General features: G+C 41.0%; 1 protein-coding gene across 7 annotated transcripts in view; it reads left to right on the forward strand.

Annotated features, from left to right (window-relative positions):
* Positions 1-5,636: 5,636 nt before the first annotated feature.
* CSNK1G1 (casein kinase 1 gamma 1) overlaps positions 5,637-21,851 on the forward strand; it is a 120,348-nt gene continuing 104,133 nt past the window's right edge. For 6 of the 7 annotated variants that reach the window (XR_014795297.1, XM_084887430.1, XM_084887433.1 and 3 more), the window contains exon 1: positions 5,637-5,927. The gene's annotated coding sequence lies outside the window, so the exon portion shown is untranslated. Of the gene's footprint in view, positions 5,928-6,061; positions 6,413-21,851 lie in introns of those variants that run through there. The other variant, XM_084887429.1, reaches the window with a different exon arrangement.

The raw sequence follows: 21,851 nt of genomic DNA on the forward strand, positions 1-21,851 counted from the left end.
TTATATGCATTTGTGTGCTTCCTAAGAGTCTACTAGATATTTCTGTTTTATTTCTTCCAAATACAAATCTGTGCATTGTTCTGATTTTATCCCCTTCCACACTGAGTCCTGATGGCTCTTGATTACATTTTTTTTTTGTCTTAGAGGTTGATATTAAACATAATGTTACTGAATTTCAAGTAGAATTTTATTTTAAGTACTTCCTTGATAATTAGGCTTCTTTTTAAGAGAAGTTCAAATCAACTCTTATTTAAGTCAAGTATTGAGGGGTCTGAAACCTGACTTGTTATTTTTCACTGATGGAGAAACTTTTTGGTGGTGTGTCTCATGAAGTATAATTTTGATAGTAAAATTTTTTTGATCTAATGAAACTACAGTCTCTTCAAATATACATTTGATGATGTCTCTCTTTTATTAGGCAGAGGTTTCCATGTGGAAGGAAGAGGTTTCTATGTAATGTTTTTCTGTCAAAGCTTTATGAAAATTTAGATTGGCAAATTAGCCTCTTCTGAAAACATAAGGGAAATATGGATTTCCCTGTTTCCATTGAAATTAGTTGGCAACTATTTGTTTTTTTTAATATATATTTTATTGATTTTTTACAGAGAGGAAGGGAGAGAGGGATAGAGAGCAAGAAACGTCGACGAGAGAGAAACATCGACCAGCTGCCTCTTGCACACCCACTTCCGGGGATGTGCCCGCAACCAACGTACATGCCCCTGACCGGAATTGAACCCGGGACCTTTCAGTCCGCAGACGGACGCTCTACCACTGAGCCAAACCGGCTTGGCTTGTTTTGTTTTTATTATTGATTTTTAGAGACCTAATTGAGAGCTTAATATCTAAGGATCAATTGCCTCCTGCACTCCCCCTACCTGGTGGATAAAGCCCGCAACCTGGGCATATGCTCTGACTGGGAATTAAATTGGTAACTTCTCAGTGCATGGGGCATTGCTCAACATCTGAGCCACACTGGCCAGGGCTGCAACTCTTTTTTTAAAATTTTATTGATTTTTTTTTACAGACAGGAAGGGAGAGGGATAAAGAGCTAGAAACATCGACCAGCTGCTTCCTGCACACCCCCTATGGGGCATGTGCCCACAACCAATGTACATACCCTTGTCTGGAATCGAACCTGGGACTTTTCAGTCTGCAGACCGAGGCTTTACCACTGAGCCAAACCGGTTTCGGCCTAATTATTTCTTAAATGATTACAAAGACAATAAAAAAAAAATGGGGGGGGAAAAAGCTCTTAAGAACTGAGTAAAGCCTGGAAGTCATATCTAAAGGATAAATGTACTATACTGACTTTGAAGGCTATTTGAGATCTAGCCTAGATCTGAAAGCACTGTCTTAATTATGGTTCATATTAGGAATATAGACTTTTGTCCTAACCAGTTTGGCTCAGTGGATAGAGCCTCCGTCTGTGGACTGAAGAGTTCTGGGTTTGATTCCAGTCAAGGGCACATCCCCGGGTGTGGGCTCAATCCCCAGTAGGAGGTGTGCGAGAGACAGCCAATTGATGATTCTCTCATCATTAATGTTTCTATCTATCCCTCTCTTTTCCTCTCTGAAATCAATACAAATATAAAAAGGAAAGAAAAAAAGAATATGGACTCCAATAATACTGCTCACAAAATCCTGTAAGTGTAAACTCACATAGCTAATTTTAGGTGTGGGTTGTGTTCTTTATCTTTAGAGGTCTCTAAACAATGACTACACTGAAAATGATAGAGGTCATGTGACTATTTAGGAGTCAAGCCAGTCATATACCTACTAGAGGCCCGGTGCACAAAATTCATGCACTGGGTGTGAGGGGGTATCCCTTAGCCCAGCCTGCACCCTCTCCAATCTGGGATATTCCTTTCACAATCTGAGACTGCTGGCTCCCAACCACTCACCTGCCTGCCTGCCTGATCACCCCCTAACCACTCCTCTGCCAGCCTGATCAATGCCTAACTGTTCCCCTGCTGGCCCTATTGCCCGCAGCTGCCCTCCCCTGTTGGGCTGGTCACCCCTAACTGCCCTCCCCTGCCAACCATCTGTGGCGGCCATCTTGTGACCATATGGGTGTGGCTATCTTGTGCGAGGGTATGATGGTCAATTTGCCTATTACCTCTTTATTATATAGGATGAAAAAGTGACTACTAATAAAACTGTAGGAAGAGAGGATCTAAATACTGTCATTTGATCAGGCAATGGGAAAAAATGGATGTTGCATAGGAATTTTCATTTCTATATTGGCCTAAACTACCACATTTAATCTTTATTAATTGTACCCAATAAAACATTTCTATAGAACACATTTGCCATGTGTTTAAAAATTTTTATAGACATGTAATCCACTGTAGTTATATAGATAAGTCATTGTTCATTGGGCTCATAATCTTACTTTTCTAATTTCATTTTTAAAAATAAATCTATTGGCAATCAAAATATCAAGTTCTATTTTGTCATGGTAATGGTTTATCACTTGTCACAGCCAGGTATTTTAAAGAACACTTAATTACTGGATGTCCTCAGATTCTATTTGAAGTGTGTGTGTGTGTGTGTGTGTGTGTGTGTGTACTTACACATGTATGCATGTCCATGAGAAGGGTTGTAATGTTTTAGACTTATTAAACAACCTACTACTGACATTTTTGTTTTTTATTTTTTGTTAATCCTCACCCGAAGATATTTTTCTCATTGATTTTTAGAGAGAGTGGATGGGAGAGGGAGATACACACACAGAGAAACTTCCATGTGAGAGAAACACATGGATTGGTTGCTTCCTGAGAGCTTGCAACTGCAGTACATACCCTTTGACCTGAATGGAACCCCGGATCCTTCAGTTTGAAGGCAGACACTATCCACTGAGCCAAACCAGTGAGGGTGAAAGACAAAACTTACCATTCCTATGAGGGGCTGTCAAAGGAGAATGAAGTGCATGAGAAAACTTTCATATGTTGAAGATTTTCAAAGGCCATTTGAAACACAACTAAAAATCCACAAGAGGGAGATGCTTGCTAAACTGGTAGAAAAGAGAATTCCCACAAGGGAAGAGAAAGGAGAAAGAGAGAGAGAGAGAGAAAGAGAGAGAGAGAGAGAGAGAGAGAGAGAGAGAGAGAGAGAGAGACACCCCAATGGGCTCAGGGTGGGAGGAAGCAGGTGTTCATACCGTGTTTCCCCGAAAATAAAACATCTTCCTAAAATAAGACCTATTGTACTTACTGGTTTCCTTCTGAGTGAAATATAAGGCATCCTCCCGAAAATAAGGCCACCCCTAGGCTCTGTCTCAGAATGAAAATTAATTTACCGTAAACTGGTCCGCCCCAACTGGCGTCTAGCAACCAGTGACTTTACAAGGAGTCCTGATGTCACTGCTGTGTGGAGGCAGAGCGGAGGTCGGAGTGAGCAGATTGGACTCGGCGAAGGTGGTGAGTACTTGTCTGTCTCTGGTGACACTACCTGATGCTCGCGGCCGTCCTCATGATGACTGAAGGTTCTCAGTCAGTGGCAGACCCTGCTCCAGCCCAGATCTAGGCCCCAGCAAGCCCAGTGACAGTCCCCAGACAGGCCCCAGGGGGTAAATGTCTGATTAAGGGGTAGGGGGGATGTCTGGTGAAGGTGTTCAGTGGCACAAGGGTGGGGGGAGGGGGATCACTTAAAATGACACAGGAGGATCAGAGGGGGCAATCAAAATGACAGGAGGATCAAAAGAGGTTACTAAAATGGTAATCCCCCCTCTGATTCTCCTGTGCCATTTTGATTCCTCCCTCTGATCCCCCCTGTGTCATTTTAAGTGATCCCCTTCCCCCACCTTGATACCCCAATTCCTTTTTTCACCCCTAGAAATGAGCGCAAAAACAAAAAGCTACTCCGTGGAGTACAAGAAAGGAATCCTGGAAGACTCTTGGGGCCAAAATCTTACTGCTTTCTGCAAAGAGAAGATGTTGAGTATCTGATTGGTCCGAAAATGGCGAGCAGAGTATGGTAACCTCATTGAACAAGTGGACAAGGGAAATGCTAAAAAGCGCAAGTGTGGATCAGGTCGGCAACCATTATTTTCCGAGCTGGAAGACCTGATCTGTGAATGGATTGTTGACAGGAGAGCAGAGGCTTTGGTTGTGAATAAGGCTCAGATTCAAGAATTTGCCCTTGCAGTTGCACCACAGTTTGACATAGCCCCCGAAGACTTCAAAGCATCACAACACTGGCTGGATAATTTCCTTCAACGAAGTGAACTGTCTTTAAGAAGATCTACAACATTGTTTGGGTTGGAAGATACTCAAGTTATTAAGCGAGCACTTGCATTAAGTCCTTTATTGATGATGCTGACTTCTCTAAATACAATCTTTCCAACATGATTGCTATGGATGAAACGGCAGTGTTTATGGGCCAATCATCTCAAACAACAATTGAACAGCAAGGTGCCTCCTTAGTGTACATTCCCTCCACTGCTTACGAAAGTGCACACGTTTCCTGTATTTTGGCAATTCGTCTGGATGGCACTAAAATCTCACCTTTAATCATTTCTAAGGGCAAGAAGGAAAAGATTGAATGTGTTTTGGGTGTTTTTATTCTTGAAACTGAAAAAGCCTGGGCCACACAAGCAGTTATAAGGAAGTGGGTTGATTTAATGCTGCTGCTTGTTATGCGAGGGAGCCAAAGAGGTCTGCTAGTCTGGGATGCAGCCAGCACTCACTGCGCTAAAGACATGAAGATATTTCTTCACGAAAGAAAAATAGATCAGATAATGATTCCCGCAGGAATGCCGGCCTATCTCCAGACTCTTGATATTGCAATAAACAAGCCATTCAAAGATAATTTGCCCATGGAAATTAATGACTACATTGAAAATAAAATGGAGAGAAATCAGCGTGGAAACTTTGTGAAACCTAAACTGCAAGAAGTTGTGACTTGGGTGAAGAATTCATGGGAGAAAATCACTGACAGTTGCATTGCAAATGCACTGTGAGCAGGCTACCTTGACAAGAAGTACTCATTTAAAGACAGTGCTGTTGCTAAACATGAGAGATTTGGTCCACTAATTCTGAAAGAAATGGAGTCACAAGAAATTCACCAGGAAATTCAGGAATTGGATTGTTATGATGATGTTCCAGAAGATGATGACATGATTGTCATTGAATAAATGAGTAAATTCTTGATACTGTAGGATTCACAGTTTGTCTGGTTTGTGTCGACAACTACCGTACTACCGTACCATATACAGGTAATAAATTTCCTTTATTTTCATTTAACAATAAATGTGTACCTTATTCTTCTTCATGGAGAAACAAGACATCCCCTGAAAATAAGACCTAGCACATCTTTGGGAGCAAAAATTAATATAAGACACTGTCTTATTTTCGGGGAAACAGGGTATTAGCTGGGGGGAGGGGGTGGAGGCGTGGGCACAGCTTAAGGGAAAAGCAAGATGGGCTTTGTGACTCTGGCTGTGAAGCGTGAGCTCTCAGACTCGGAGCAGAAGGTGTCGTCAAAGAACAGTACAAGCTCCCAGCTACCTCCTGATCGTCCCAGAAGAAATGGGGGTGCTTTGGAGGCACTTCCGCTTAGCAACCCCACGCGGTTGCTAAGGAGGGGCCGGAGCGGGGGTGACCCGGAAGCGGTTGTGTCCATTTCTCGCTCACTGCTTTCAGTCGGTCCTATCTGGAGCGCAGGGGCGCTTCGCTCCCAGCTGAGGGTGGGGCCAGCGCGAGTGGTTCCGGCCGGGCTCCTGTCGCCCCTCGGCTCCTCGCCTCCCCCTCCCCTCCCACACCTCTCCTCCCGCGGCTCCCGGGAAAGAGAGGAGCCGCCGCGGAGGGTGGGGGAAGAAGCGCTCGGCGCCTCGGGGAGGGGACCGCGCCTGGCCCTCGCGATCCCCGGAGCGCCACCCGACCGCGTACCCGCTCCGGCTTCGACGGGTCCGGAGGTTGGAGCCTGAGGTGGGTGTGTGTGTGTGTGTGTGTGTGTGTGTGTGTGTGTTGCGGGGACGGGCTGCAGGAGGAGGGAGGGGGCCGGGCCGCGCTTTCCGGGTCGGGGAGGGGGACGCCGGGATCCTGGGTGGGGCGCAGGCCGGCGCTGTGTGTGCGGAGGCTGCGGGGGCGGGGAGCAGGGATGGTGGGGACCGCCGGCGGAGAGTTTCGGGTGGCCGGGTGGCCGGATGAAAGCTGCGGAGGAGGCTCCCCTCCGGAGGCGGCGGACTTGTGTCGCTGCGGACGGGGAGTTTGCCACCTGGAGGGCTCGCTTTGAAAGGGGGAGCGCTCCCCGGCGGCGCCGGGAAGGAGGGCTTAGACTTCGGGAGCTCCCATTGCCTGCTCTCCCTGTCCGCCCCGCGGGGACATAGCCCGGTCTGGAGGTTTTTGGGGGATTGTGCCTGGGCTGGACACCGTGGGGAGCCGCCCTTGACCGAGCTAAGGCAGAAGAGTGGGTAAGGACACCTCCCTCCACCCAACTTCCGTGTGCGGCCCCCGCTTCTTCCTTTATTGCTCCGGTCCCTGCGTCGCCCGGGAGCGGTACCCCCCAAGCGGGCGGCATCGCGGCGTCAAAGGGAGCGGAACTGGGTTTGCTGCCTCTAAATGATACTTTAAATGTTTGAAAAGTGCTGGGATAACATATCCAACGTCTCTCGGTTCTGTATCAAATCGTATACATTATCTTAGAAAAGCGCAATTCTGAAAAGCACCAAACTAGGCTAGTCCGGCATAGTCTTGTTTGGTGGATATTGGTGTTTATATATTTTTTTAAAAAAAGGACTAGAACCGTATAGAATATAGGTCTAGCAGAGACATGTTGAGGCAAGCCTTTTCCACCCGCCCCCCTTTTTTTTTTTTTTTACCTGCGAGTAAGCCTGCCCTAGTTTAAATGAAGCAGAACGAAGCTCTTTATTTTTATTTCAATCAGTGGACTGGTTAGAACTGCGTGGTGATGTCTTAGAATAGATACGTTCAGAGGGATTGTCTGCTTTTGAGCCTGTCTCTTAATCTTTTAAGGAGATAATTGTGGTCCAGGGGAAGTTTTGGCTTTGAGGCAGGTAAATCTGGGATTGAACCCAAACTGCCACTGGCTAGTTGTTGGTCTTGGGCAAGTCGTGGAACTACCAGAGATTTATTTTCTTCACAAATAAAATGAGTTAAAACTCCTACCAGTATTGTAACTTGGTGGTATACTTAATAGCCCACTTTAAATGGAACCACCTTCTAATTGAAAGCTGAATTATCATTCATCTTACACAGTCAAGGTAGCCTAGTTTGGTGGAATAAGGTTTGAGATAGGAAGGAAATTGGATAATGTATTTGAGAACATGTATACAACAAGACTTACAGAAATTGATCACAAGTATCATGAAATTCAGTTATCAGTAATTTCTTAACTCCTAGAAATAAAATAGAATATGTGCATTTATTCAAAATACCAATTATGTTTCAAAGGTTTTCTCAGATTTGTTTTGTATATAGTATGGGTTGATAAGAAAAACATTTAAGCCGAAACCGGTTTGGCTCAGTGGATAGAGCCTCAGCCTGCGGACTGAAGGATCCCAGGTACAGGTTCGATTCCAATCAAGGGCATGCACCTTGGTTGCAGGCACATCCCCAGTAGGGGGTGTGCAAGAGGCAGCTGGTCAATAATTCTCTCTCATCGATGTTTCTAACTCTCTATCCCTCTCTCTTCCTCTCTGTAAAAAAATCAATAAAATATATATTAAAAAAAAAGAAAGAAAGAAAAACATTTAAACCCCAGCTGGTTTGGCTCAGGGGATAGAGCAAGAGCTGTGGACTAAAGGATCCCAGGTTCGATTTCTGTCAAGGGCACATGCCCAGGTTTCGGGTGCAGGAGACAGCTGATCAATGATTCTCCCTCCCTCTCCCTTCCTCTCTGAAATCAATAAAAATCTATTTAAAAATAAAACATTTAAAAAGTAATTTATGCCCTAGCTGATTTGGGCATCCACCCTCAGACTGAAGGGTTCAGGATTTGATTCAGGTGAAGGGTGCATGCCTGGGTTGGAGGCTGGATTTTCCCCCTTCCCACCCAGATGGGTCAGGTCGTGTTGTGTGGCAATCAATCGATGTCTCTCTCTCACATCAATGTTTCTCTCTCTGTCCCTCCCTCTTCCACTATCTCTAAGAATCATTGGGAAAGTATCCTTGGGTGGGGGATAACAACACAACAAAAAGTAATTTATATAAATTTCAATTAACATCTCATGTCTCTGAAGAGAATTAAATTGGGGCATAAAATAGTTGTAATTTAAGATTAAAATTAATATCAGTGTCATGACTCATCTTAGTTAGATTTAAACTATTAGCAAAATTTACAGAATTCTTATATGTATAATCTAAAATAAATTAAAATGGAATGAATTTCTGTCTTTAAGTCAGTCAAAATGATAATATAGAAATAAATCTCAGGAACATGAAGTCTTTTTAAAAAAAATATTTTATTGATTTTTTTTTACAGAGAAAGAGAAAGGGATAGAGAGCTAGAAATATTGATGAGAGACAATCATCGATCAGCTGCCTCTTGCACACCCCACGCTGGGGATGTGCCCACAACCAAGGTACATGCCCTTGACCGGAATCAAACTTGGGACCCCTCAGTCCACAGGCCGACGCTCTATCCACTGAGCCAAACTGGTTTCGGCAGGAACATGAAGTCTTTATAATTTGTTCCTTTTATAGTTTTAAAATGATAGTTATGTGTAACCTGTTATATGTTATCAATATATTAACAGCTAATATAGTTTGCTTTGTGATGTAACACATAGTCCATACTTTTTAATTTGTTGTTATTGTTAATCCTCACCAGAGGATATTTTTCCATTGATTTTTAGAGAGAGTAGAAGGGTTGGGGGAGACACACAGAGAGAAATATTGATGTGAAAGAGACACTTGGTTGCCTCCTGCATGCAATATGTCCCCTTGAGTGGAATTGAACCCAGGACCCTATAGTCTGAGCCAAACCTGTAGGGCTGAACTTTTTAATTTAAAAAATATATTTTTATTGATTTCAAGTAGGAAGGGAGAGGGAGAGATAGAAACATCAATGATGAGAGAGAATCATTGATCAGCTGCCTCCTGCACACCCAGACTGGGGATTGAGCCCTCAAACCCAGGCATGTGCACTGGTCAGGAATCGAACCATGACCTCTTAGTTCATAGGTCGATGCTCAACCACTGAGCCATGCCGGCTTGGCTGTACTTTTTAATTTTTAAATGTACTTTATACTCAACAGATAAAAATTGAGTAACTTACTTTAGTAATAGTTGTGTGTAAAAAAAAAAAAATTAAAAATCTCTGATAAAAGTCATCTACTATACTGCATGCTCCTTGTGGTAGAAATAATTTATTTTCAATATTTTAAATTTTATCCACCACTGCATCTATATAATAAGCAATAAATATTGGTCACATTGATAAATGGATTGATATATTTAAAATTATTAATAAAGTACCCATACCTTTTTACAAATATATTTTGTATTGATTTTAGAGAGAGAGGAAGAGAGAGATTGAAAGATAGAGAGAAACATCCATTTCTCTTACACACCCCTACTGGGGATCAAGTCCAAAACCCAGGCATGCACCCTGACTGGGAATTGAACCAGGGACATCTTGGTTCATAGGTTGACATTTGGTTACTGAACTACACCAGCCGGGCTCCTTATCTTTTTTGAAAAAAAAAAGTAGTTGTTTTGGTGGTTGTAGCTTTTTGTAAGATTATTCCACTTTCTGAATGGCCCTTTAAAGAGTGTAAAGTTTTTAGCCGAGCCAAAACCGGTTTGGCTCAGTGGATAGAGCGTCGGTCTGCGGACTGAAAGGTCACAGGTTCAATTCCGGTCAAGGGCATGTACCTTGGTTGCGGGCACATCCCCAGTAGGGGGTGTGCAAGAGGCAGCTGATCGATGATTCTCTCTCATCGATGTTTCTAACTCTCTATCCCTCTCTCTTCCTCTCTGTAAAAAAATCAATAAAATATATTTAAAAAAAAAAAAGTTTTTAGCCGAAACCGGTTTGGTTTAGTGGATAGAGCGTCAGCCTGCGGACTGAAGGATCCCATTTTCGATTCCGGTCAAGGGCATGTACCTTGGTTGCGGGCACATCCCCAGTAGGGGGTGTGCAGAGGCAGCTAGTCAATAATTCTCTCTCATCGATGTTTCTAACTCTCTATCCCTCTCTCTTCCTCTCTGTAAAAAATCAATAAAATATATTTTAAAAAAATAAAGAGTGTAAAGTTTTTAGTGTATCTTTAAGCTTTTAGATGTGTTTTCTTGGATAATTTTTTTCATCTTTTGAATCTAAAATTTGAGGCAGTATCACCTTGCTTTGTTGGTAAAGAAAAATAGCGTGTATTTTCCACTCTCTTCTCATAAAACTTTCATAAACCATGTATTATAGTATTATAAGAGTATATTAGCTGTTAGAGTAAAAATATCTATCTAAATTATAGGCAACAATAGAGATTGTTAGAGATGATACTTTTCTCAATGACCTTTCCACTCAAAGTATGTGGCGGTTCCAAGAATCTTTGCAGTTGTCAGTTATGGGATTTGCTTGTCAGGAAATCTAAAAATGACTCCTTCAATATCCATTCCTTGGATGAGCTCAGAAAGCTTTAGGAAAAATTGGAAAGGTTTATATACCATATACTAGAGTAAAATAATGAACAAAGTACATACAGCTAATTTTATTGGTGCTGTCAATCAGGAGTGAAAGTTACCAAGTAAATGTTTTTAAAATGCCAGGCAGTGCTTTATTCAAATCAAATGAGTATTCTTCCAGAGCTTGTTATTTGAAAGCTTCTTCTTTTTTAAAAAAATATGATGTGAACTTCTCTAATGAAGATAAATAATCATTGTATCCAGAAAAAAAGAGCTGATTTCATAGACAGATTTTAATATCACCAATCTTGATAGAAAGTGCTTCAGTGGCTTCAGATAAGTGGAAGTAGAGTTTCATGAAAGAACTTCAGAATTTTTGGAATGGTATTTTTTTAATATTTATTATTTACTTTTATTTATTTATTTTAAAAATATATTTTATTGATTTTTTTAGAGAGGAAGGGAGAGGGATAGAGAGTCAGAAACATCAATCAGCTGCCTCCTACACACTCCCTACTGGGGATGTGCTGCAACCAGGGTATATGCCCTTGACCGGAATTGAACCCTGGACCCTTCAGTCTGCAGGCCGATGCTCTATCCACTGAGCCAAACCGGTTAGGGCTACTTTTTAAAAAATTATTATTATTATTTTTAAAAAATATATCATTGATTTTTTCAGAGAGGAAGGGAGAGGGATAGAGAGTTAGGAACATCAATGAGAGAGAAACATTGATCAGCTGCCTCCTGCACACCCCCCACTGGGGATGTGCCCGCATCAAACCTGGGACCTTTTAGTCCAAAGGCTGACACACTATCCACTGAGCCAAACAAGTTTCGGTAGGGCTACTTTTATTTATCTCAGAGAGGAAGGAGAGATATATATAGAGAGAAACATCAATGATGAGAGAGAATCATTCATTGCATGCCCTACCTCCTGCATGCCGCCTACTGGGGATCGAGCCCACAACCTGGGCATGTGTTCTTGACCAGAATTGAGGAACCTTCATTCCAACTGGGGCTGGAATGATATATTTTTTTAAACATCTAACTTCTCTCTACTCTTTCTGCCTAATATAAAAAATTTAAGAAGCTGGGAGGGAAAAAATTATTTCAGAATTATCATTTTCTTTTTTATTGACTTTTAGAGGAAAGGGGTAATGAGAGGGAGAGAAAGAAAAAGAAAAAGAAACATTGTTGCTCCACTCATTTATGCATTTACTAGAGGCCCGGTGTATGAGATTCATGCACTGGGGCGGAGGAGGGGGTGTCCCTCAGCTCAGCCTGCAACCTCTACAATCTGGAACCCCTTGAGGGATGCCTGACTGCCAGTTTAGGCCTGACCCTGGTGGGATCGGGCCTAAACGGGCACTCGGACATCCCTCTCACATTCCAGGACTGCTAGCTCCCAACTGCTTGCCTGCCTGATTACCCCTAACTCTTTCTGTCTGCCAGCCTGATAACACCCTAACCATTCTTCTGCCAGCCTGATCAACGCCTAACTACTCCTCTGCTGGTCCTGTCACCCCTAACTGCCCTTCCCTGCAGGCCTGGTTCCCCCCAACTGCCCTCCCCTGCAGGCCTGATTGCCCACAACTGTTCTCGCCTGCCGGCCATCCAGTGGTGGCCATCTTGTGTCCACATGGGGCCGGCCATCTTTGACCCCATGGGGGCAGCCATCTTATGTGTTGGAGGATGGTCAATTTACATATTATCCTTTTATTAGATAAGATTGGTTGCTTCTTGTATGTGCCTTGTCCTGGGATCTTGTTGGGGATGACACTTTAACCAACTGAGCAGGGCAGAATTACCATTTTCTTTCTTTTCTTCTTCTTCTTCTTCTTTTTTTTTGTTAATCCTTACCCGAGGATATTTTTCCATTCATTTTTTTTGAGAGAGAGTAAAAGAGAAGGGGAGAGGAGGAGGGGGAGAGAAACATTGATGTGAGAGAGCCACACATGTCAGCTGTCTCCCGAACATACCCCTACTGGGGCTGGAGAACGAACCCAAAATCAAGGTTTGAGCCCTTGACTGAAATTGAATCTGTGACCCTTGGATGTGCGGGCTAATGCCCTAACCACTGAGCATCACCAACTAGAGCAGAATTACCATTTTCAGTTTGGGAGATTTACTTATTTGGAGAGCCAAATTGGATTTTGACATTATTGGAATTGTGTTCAGGATGGACTCAGGAAAAAAAATTAGATGCCATCTGTTTCTGATTTCTTATCCTCTCACCCTTTCATGTTTTGTGGCTTTGAATTCGTCAGATTATTTTTCAAAAATAAAAATCCTCTGATTTAGGTTATATAATTTCAGCTATATCAGTGAACACTAGAGTAAAAGAATCTGCATTTTTTATACTGCGTTACACAAAGTTCACAGATATTGGTTAAAAGTAATTTTTTTTCGGACTGTGAACATTTGGTAGCATCATATATCTTTGTTATCATTCACTTAATAAACCATTCTGCCGAAATCTGTTTGGCTCAGGGGTAGAGCGTCGGTCTGCGGACTGAAAAGTCCCAGGTTCGATTCCGGTCAAGGGCATGTACATTGGTTGCGGGCACATCCCCGGTGGGGGGTGTGCAGGAGGCAACTGGTCGATGTTTCTCATCGACGTTTCTAGCTCTCTATCTCTCTCCCTTCCTCTCTGTAAAAAAATCAATAAAATATATTTTTTTAAAAAGCCTTTCTCATAATAAATAAATAAATAAAATAAACCATTCTTTTTTTTTTCTTTTTAAGATAAATTTTTGTGAGTTTATTTGAGCCAAACTGAGGACATATGCCAAGGAGCAAGATTCCAAATGCTCCTTAGTAAACTATTTTGTCAGTAGTTTTTTTGTGTGTGTATGTGTTTTTGAAAATATATTTTATTGATTTTTTTACAGAGAGGAAGGGAGAGAGATAGAGAACTAGAAATGTCGATGAGAGAGAAACATCGACCAGCTGCCTCTTGCATACCCCGTACCGGGGATGTGCCCGCAACCAATGTACGTGCCCGCAACCAATGTACATGCCCTTGACCGGAATCGAACCTGGGACCTTTCGGTCCGCAGACCGACGCTCTACCGCTGAGCCAAACCAGTTTCAGCTATTGTCAGTAGTTTTAACTATAGTCCACTCCTGGTGGAAGTTGCTAAGAAAATGGATTATGGAGATACAGAATAAATAAATTTTGCCCTATGATATCACAATCAGAAGAGAAGCTTCTGCTGGAGATTTTTTTTTTTTTAATACATTTTGATTTTTTATAGAGAGGAAGGGAGAGGGACAGAGTGTTAGAAACATCGATGAGAGAGAAACATCAACCAGCTGCCTCTTGCACACCCCCTACTGGGGATGTGCCCACAACCAAGATACATGCCCTTGACCGGAATCGAATCCGGGACCTTTTAGTCCACAGACCGATGCTCTATCCACTGAGCCAAACAGGTTTCGGCCTGCTGGAGATTTTTTATTTAGTGTTAAGTCCACTTAGTCTTTTGGTAGTGAGTTTTGCCTTATCTATGCCAGTTGCTATACCATAATAATTCATAGGGCACATTCTTGTCACTTTTCAGTTTGAATCTTAATAAATTTGGAGGTCAGACTTTTTGGTTTACTGAGCTGGGAAAGACCATTACTTGTTCAGATTTCAGTAGTTGACATCTAACATGGACCCAAAAACCCAGGCATCTTTGAGAAGCTTTAAGTAGAACTGGTGTGGTATCTCAGAAATGGACTGAAGAGAGAGCCATCCTTTGATTTCGGCAGGAGTATTCTGGTGATATAGGAAAACATATGGACTACCCTGCCTCTCCAGCACTGTAGTCTGTTAGTTGTCTAGAAACCCTGAGTGAGTAGTGTAGTTATGGTAGGACCTGCGGTGTCAGGGATGGGAATTGTTCTTCAATAATAGCTCGCCCATCACAATGGAGGCATTGACATACAGGGGAAAGGGATATTCTCTTGGATTTTGCCTTGGCCAGAGAAGCTGGGTGAACAGGTAGCCATTGCCCTTGCCATCAAAAAGAACTTGGTGCAACACCTCTCGGTGCTGGGTAAGCCCATCAAATTGCTACAGTTTGATGTCTCCATCAAAAGCCACATAAATTTCTAGGGAACAAAGCATTGGAACTAAATTGATTTCTGTAGCTTATACATTCTAACTTAAAAAAAAAAAAATAGTTATTATTGATTTTAGAAAGAGGAAGGGAGAGAGGAAGAGGGAGAGGGTAAGAAACATTGGTGAGAGAGAAACATCAACATCAAATGGATGCCTCTTGAACGCCCCCACTGGGGATTGAGTCCCCCAACCCGGGCATGTACCCTGACCAAGAATCGAATCAGTAACCTCTTGGTTCATGGGCCAACGCTTAACCACTGAGCCAAACTGGCCAGGCAATTTTAACTTTAACCTTCAAAAATGGGTGTTGAGGACTTGAGCTTCTGAATGGAAGTACCATAACTTACATCCCCCTTGATAAATTTATAACTACAATTTGTTGGCATTAATGAATGATGTGAAAATGTTTTAAGTTTTGTGTGTTTGTGTGTGTGGTTGAGTGTCCGTGATAGTCACCAGATCTCATTAGTTCTTCAGGCTCAATTGCTAACCATTACTGATCAAGCAGCTTCCCAGCTGGACATCATCTCCATTTCCTAGCTGTCACTCTCAGATGTACCGTTTCCCCGAAAATAAGACAGTGTCTTATATTAATTTTTTCTCCCAAAGTTGCGCTAGATCTTATTTTCAGGGGATGTCTTATCTTTCCATGGGCTAGGTCTTATTTTCGGAGGATGTCTTATTTTCGGGGAAACACGGGTAGGTGTTAGTGAGCAGGTTTAAGACCAATATGGCCAATGCCAAGAAAAAGACAAGGGGGCTAAAGTTAAAATATTTTTATTTAAATTAAAATTAAAATTTGATTTTATTTAAAGTCAATTTCTTTTTTCACTGACTAGAATTTTTATAAATTCTAGTTTTTGAGATTGTGGATGCCCAATTAAAAAAAATCGAATTAAAAAAAACATTTTAGAATTATGGAATAATTGAGCAGGTAGAGTTTCATGTTTCTCATATCTACATATCTTCTTTCCCCATTTCCTCTATTAGTAACATATTAGTGTGGTACATTAGTTACAATTAATGAACCCATATTGCCTATTTGATACATATTATTAACTATAATCTATAATTTTCATTAAGGTTCACTCTGTGTTGTATAATGTTGTGGGTTTTAACAAATGCATAATATCATTTTCCATAATACAATTTCATACTGAATAATTTTACTACCCTAAAAATTCTGTTTTACCTACTCATCCCTCCTTGCCTTCTCCCAAAATCCTTGGCAACCACTGACCTTACTCCTCTCTCTGTATAGTTTTGCCTTTTCCAAAATTTCATAGAATTGGAATCCTATAGCCTTTTTAGACTGGTTTCTTTCAGTTAACAATATGCTTTTAAGTTAAGTTTCTTCTGTCTTTTTGTAGCTCATTTTCTTTTATTGCTGAATAATTTTCCATTATTTGAATGTACCACAGTTGTTTATCTCTTCACCTATTGAAGGATATCTTGACTCTTCTATTTTTTTGGCGATTATGAATAAAGCTGCTATAAATATGCATGTGCAGGGTTTTATGTAGACCTATGCTTTCAACTCCTTTGAGTAAGTACCTAGCAGTGTGTTTGCAAAATCTTATGGTAAGACAATGTTTAATTTTGTAGGAAACTGCCAAACTGTCTTCCAAAGTATTTATACTATTTTGCATTCCCATCAGCAATGAATGAGCATTCCTGTTGTTCATGTCCTTGCCATTATTTGGTATTATCAGTTTTATGTACTTTAGCCATTCTAATAGGTTTTTTAATTTCAATACTATAATGACATACAATGTTGAGTACCTTTTCATGTGCTTATTTGCCATCATCTATATATCTTTGATGAGACGTCTGTTCAGATCTTTTGCCCCTTATTAAGTTGGGTTGTTTGTTTTCTTATTGAATTTTAAATGTTTCTTGTATATTTTGGATACAAATCCTTCATTAGATACGTGTTTTGCAAATATTTTCTTCCAATTTATGGCTTGTCTTTATTCTCTTAACAATGACTTTCATAGTACAAATGTTTTTAACTTTAATGAATTTAACAATTTTTGCCCAGCCAGTGTGGCCACCCAGGAATCAAGAAGTCGAAGTTTGACTCCTAGTCAGAGCACATGCCTGGGGGTTGTGGGCTCCATCCCCGAAAGGGTCATGCAGGAGTTTAGCTGATCCATGATGTTTCTCTCTCATCAGTGTTTCTATTTCTTTATCCCTTTCCCTTCTTCTCTCTCTAAAAGTCAATGAAAACATATTTTAAAAGAAACACACACACACACACACACACACACACACACGTATATACTTGCCAAGTTTTTCTTTCATTGAGCATACTTAGGTGTTGTATCAAAAAACTCATTGCCAAACCCAAGATAACTTAGATTTTTTTCTAACATTATCTTTAAGAATTTTTATAGTTTTTCATGTTACATTGAATTCTAAGATACATTTTGAGTTAATTTTTAAAAAAAATATATTTTATTGATTTTTTACAGAGAGGAAGGGAGAGAGATAGTTAGAAACATCGATGAGAGAGAAACATCGATCAGCTGCCTCCTGCACGCCCCTACTGGGGATGTGCCCGCAATCCAGGTACATGCTCTTGACCGGAATTGAACCCGAGACCTTTCAGTCTGCAGGCTGACACACTATCCACTGAGCCAAACTGGTTTCGGCCCTTCTTCTTTTTCTTCTTCTTCCTTCCTTCCTTCCTTCCTCCCTTCCTCCCTTCCTTCCTCCCTTCCTCCCTCCCTTCCCTCCTTCCTCCCTTCCTTCCCTCCTTCCTCCCTTCCTTCCCTCCTTCCTCCCTTCCTTCCCTCTTTCCTCCCTTCCTTCCCTCCTCCTCTCTTTCTTCCCTCCTCCTCTCTTCCTTCCTTCCTTCCTCCTTCCTTCCTTCCTTCCTTCCTTCCTTCCTTCCTTCCTTCCTTCCTTCCTTCCTTCCTTCCTTTTTCCTCCTCCTCCTCCTCCTCCTCCTCCTCCTCCTCCTCCTCCTCCTCCTCCTCCTCCTCCAGAAAAGAGAAACATCAGTGTGCGAGTACAATATCAATCGGCTGCCTCCTGCACACCCCCTGCTGGGGATTGAGCCCACAGTCCAGGCATGCACTGTGACCTGGAATCACACCATCGACCTTTGGATGCACGGGATGGTGTCCAGCCAACTGAGCCACAGTGGCCAGGGCATCCTCCCTCATTTTCAGCATCACCAGGTGGTCTGTTCCTTATAATTGGTGAATCTGCATTGACACATAATCACCTAAAGTTCACAACTTAACTTCGGATTCAGTGTTTGTGTTGTATATTTTATGTGTTTAAAAAATATGATAACATTTATCATTATATAGAATATTTTCACTGCCCTAAAAATCCTCTGGGATCTGCCAGTTCATCTTTCCCTCTCACTCCAACCCAGGCATTTAAAATGTATGTTCTTACTGATTTTAGGGAGAGGGATAGAGAGAAAGAGAGAAATATTGGAGAGAGAAACATCAATCAGCTGCCTCCTGCATGTCCCCCCACTGGGGATTGAGCTCCCAACTTGGGCATGTGCCCTGACTGGGAACTGAGCCAGTGACTTCTTGGTTTATGGGTCAATGCTTAAGCTCAACCACTGAATCACATGGGCCAGGCCCAGGCATTTTTTAAAAAGAAACTAAAATGAATAAAGTAATTTGTGGCTGGTTTTGAAAAGAGATTTTCCTAACATTCTTAGATGTAATTAGAAGCATTATTTAGAGTCTTGAGTTTCCCTTTCAGAAAGATTGATATTAGGTCATTAAGTGTTAACTGATAGGTGCCTAATTTTTTGAGATTAGGAAGTGTGCGCTAAATGTGGTACCGACTATATGACAGTAGCAGGTGGTAAAGGAGATCTAAATTCAGAATTTTTGAACCATCACTAAAGTTAAGGTCCTTTGCCACTTGCATTTTATTGTCACTCATGGTTTCAGCTGTACAGATTTCTTGGCCAGAGCTCCAGTCTTATTACACTTGCAAGAAGCAATCCAGAAGCTTGAGCTGGCAAAGGTTTAGTAGGAAGAGTGTGTGGGTACTGCTGTAGTTGCCTGATTATTTCCAATTCTGACTCAAAATGGGAATATCTGTTATAATGGCAATAAAGTGCTGTCCTGATACACTATTTCTTACATAGCCTAAGTAGTAATTATTAACTACAATCCACTTTCAGTTGGCTTTATCACTGTCCTGTCCTGGACTTATAGGGACACCCTTTGTTATTCCAAAATATATATAAAAAAATTTTTTTTGTTGTTGATTTCAAAGAGAAAAGGAGAGGGAGAGGGAGACAGAAACATCAATGATAAGAGAGAACATCATTGATCGGCTGCCTTTTGCACTCCCCCTACTGGGGATCAAGCCTGCAATCGGCATGTGGCCTTAACCGGAATCGAACCCAGGACCCTTCAGTCCGCAGGCCTTCTATCCACTGAGCCAAATCAGCTAGGTCTTAACCTTAATTTGTATTGTGATATCCAAATACTCTGGTCATCTAGGGTATGATGTAAAAATTGCTTAGTAGCTCCATGTTTGGTGGATTATGTTTGCTTTTTCACCTAGTTAAATAACACGCAGGAACAATCTGTTTCTCTGAAAGCACTTAGGTTTTCTAGAGATAGATGTTCTCCATATCAATCAATACATAAGCTCACTTTGTCTTTAATGGGATCCATCTGGTTAATGATTACATTTCTTGAGTTTCCTAGGTTATGGATTCATAAAGCTGAAAGAAAACAACGGAGATGGTCTAGTTAGATTCTTGCATTTTACAGTTGAAACTACTTAAATGCAGAGGCTAAGTGACTTGCTCAAGATTATATACTTAATGTTAGATTGGACTCCATGGTTTCTGAGTATCAGTCCTGTTTCTGACATAATACATTAATTGGTTCAATGTAGTTAATGAAAAAATTATGATTTTATAAGAAGTAAATTTTCCAGGAAATTTAATTGGACTATTAAACTACTACAGTATTAGAATTCAGATATTTGGTTGAATTTTCTAGTTAATTTCTGAAGTGTTAAGTGAGTTGTTTTTTTAAGTACCAAGTGTCACTGGATTTTTAGTTAAGAGCAAATTTACTTTTCACATTTAGATAGAAATTGGCCAATTTAAAAATAAAGATACGATAGCCTATATTTAGCAAGCATACATTTGACTGCATTAAAATGAATCAATTTTTTTGGGGTTTTTTTTGCACAATGGAGATAATCTGTTAATATTTAATGTCATAAAGCACCAATGGATTCTGCTTGATGTGGTGAAGTATTTATAAAGCTAGAGTGGAGTGTTATATAAAAACTAAAAGTGAAGATTAATTTAATATGCATCTGGTGAATTCAGGGCTTGAATGATACATATCTGTTGAGAAAACAAGTCAGGGCTTTAAATATGTGTGCTTTGATTCTCTTTAACTGTTTTGAAACAGTCTTAATGGGTTTAAAAAAGGCTATTTGCTCTGAGGAAACAACTGTGAACCATTTATGATGCTATTAATAATTTTATTATTTTTCACAGCATTTTGATAATATTTTTCTTTCCAATTTATTTATTGGGGTAGGAAGGAGTTAAGTGACTCACCATAACACAATTAGCTTGTTGCAAATCAGTATTTAAAAAGAGGGAGTGTAGTTTGCTGAATTGGATAGATTAGAAATATTTTAAAGCTCTGAATTCTATTTTGAATCCACAATCCATGAAGAAATAATCACAGAGCTCCTACTATGTATTCATCAAGATACTAGTGCTGTAAGGATGTAGAAATTGAAGGTATGATAACAGATCAAGTTGGAGAAATAAGACTTAAAATGAAAGTTATAGAGTAGTACAATCTGTTAAGTAACTTCTTTTAAACTTGGTAAAATATTCTGGGAACACTAGGAATTTAGAGGGGAGAAAATTCAGTGAGTGTTCATAATTCTTTTGGGAAACAGATTGAAGGAAGGTAAAGTGGTAGATCTCAACTCTGCCCATCAGAGTAAAATGAGGAAACTTTCCCCAGGATCAGTTGAATCCGAATCCGACAGGTAGTGCAACCATAGTTTTTAAAAGTGCTCTCAGGTGATTGTAATGTAAGGCAGTGTTGAGAACTACAGGATGGGTATGATTTGGGTAGGCAAGAAAGTGTTTTGGGGCAGCAAAGTTAAGCAGGAAGAATTGGGCACAGTTCATGAAAAGATGAATCCAATAAAAGAATTATATGTTGGGTAGGCTCGGGAATTGGGAGAAATACGTTTAAGGGACACTATGGGGTCATTTTGGAGATGTATTGTAAATATAGGTATTGAGGCCTGCTTCAGACTCCGGAATTGGAAATTCTAGAGGTAGCGTACAACAATCTGTTTTAACAGGCACCCCAGGTGATTACAGTGTACACTAAAGTTTGAGAAAAGCTCTTACTACAGGGTAATGGAAGTCAGGCAGAGGGCCTGGCTGGTGTGGCTTGGTTGGTTGGAGTGTAGTCCTGTGCACCAAAGGGTCACAGGTTCAATACCCAGTCGCTGTGCATCTGGGAGGCAACTGATGGATGTGTCTTTTTTTCTCTCCCTCTCTAAAAATCAATGGAAGCATTTCCTCGGGTGGGGATTAAAGAAAGAAAAGAGAGTCAGTCAGAGGAAGTTAGATTTGATGTTGTAATAAGTAGGGGGACCCACTGAAGGTTTTTAAAGCTGGGGAGTAACAGGATGTATTTGTATGTATGAAAGGTAAATCTGATTATGATGTGCAGAATCCTTTGGACTACTAAAATATAGAAAGGAAGGAAGCCATTTCTTATAAAATTTCCATTTCTTGGAACTGTCTTGTAAAAGTGGTTGTGAGAAACAAGTGGACATTTTTATATTGTGTTTTTTAGTTCTTGTGATACCATATCTATGAGGTGACTTGTGATTAGCTGTTTCTGGGTTTTATCCTTTCACTCATGGTGACTAAATTAGAACCACCTCATTCAGCTTTTAAAAAATATCTTGTAGCCCAGCGGCATGGCTCAGTGGTCGTGTGTTGACTTATGAACCAGGAGGTCACGGTTCGATTCCCAGTCAGGGCGCATGCCTGAGTAGTGGGCTTGATCCCCCTTTGTAGGGCATGCAGGAGGCGACTGTGCAGTGATTCTCATCATTGATGTTTCTATCTCTCTTCCTCTCCCTTCCTCTCTGAAGTCAGTAAAAAT

The sequence above is a fragment of the Pipistrellus hanaki genome (genome assembly GCF_964339955.1).
Source record: "Pipistrellus hanaki genome assembly, chromosome: 1".
In the NCBI taxonomy this organism is placed as follows: domain Eukaryota; kingdom Metazoa; phylum Chordata; class Mammalia; order Chiroptera; family Vespertilionidae; genus Pipistrellus; species Pipistrellus hanaki.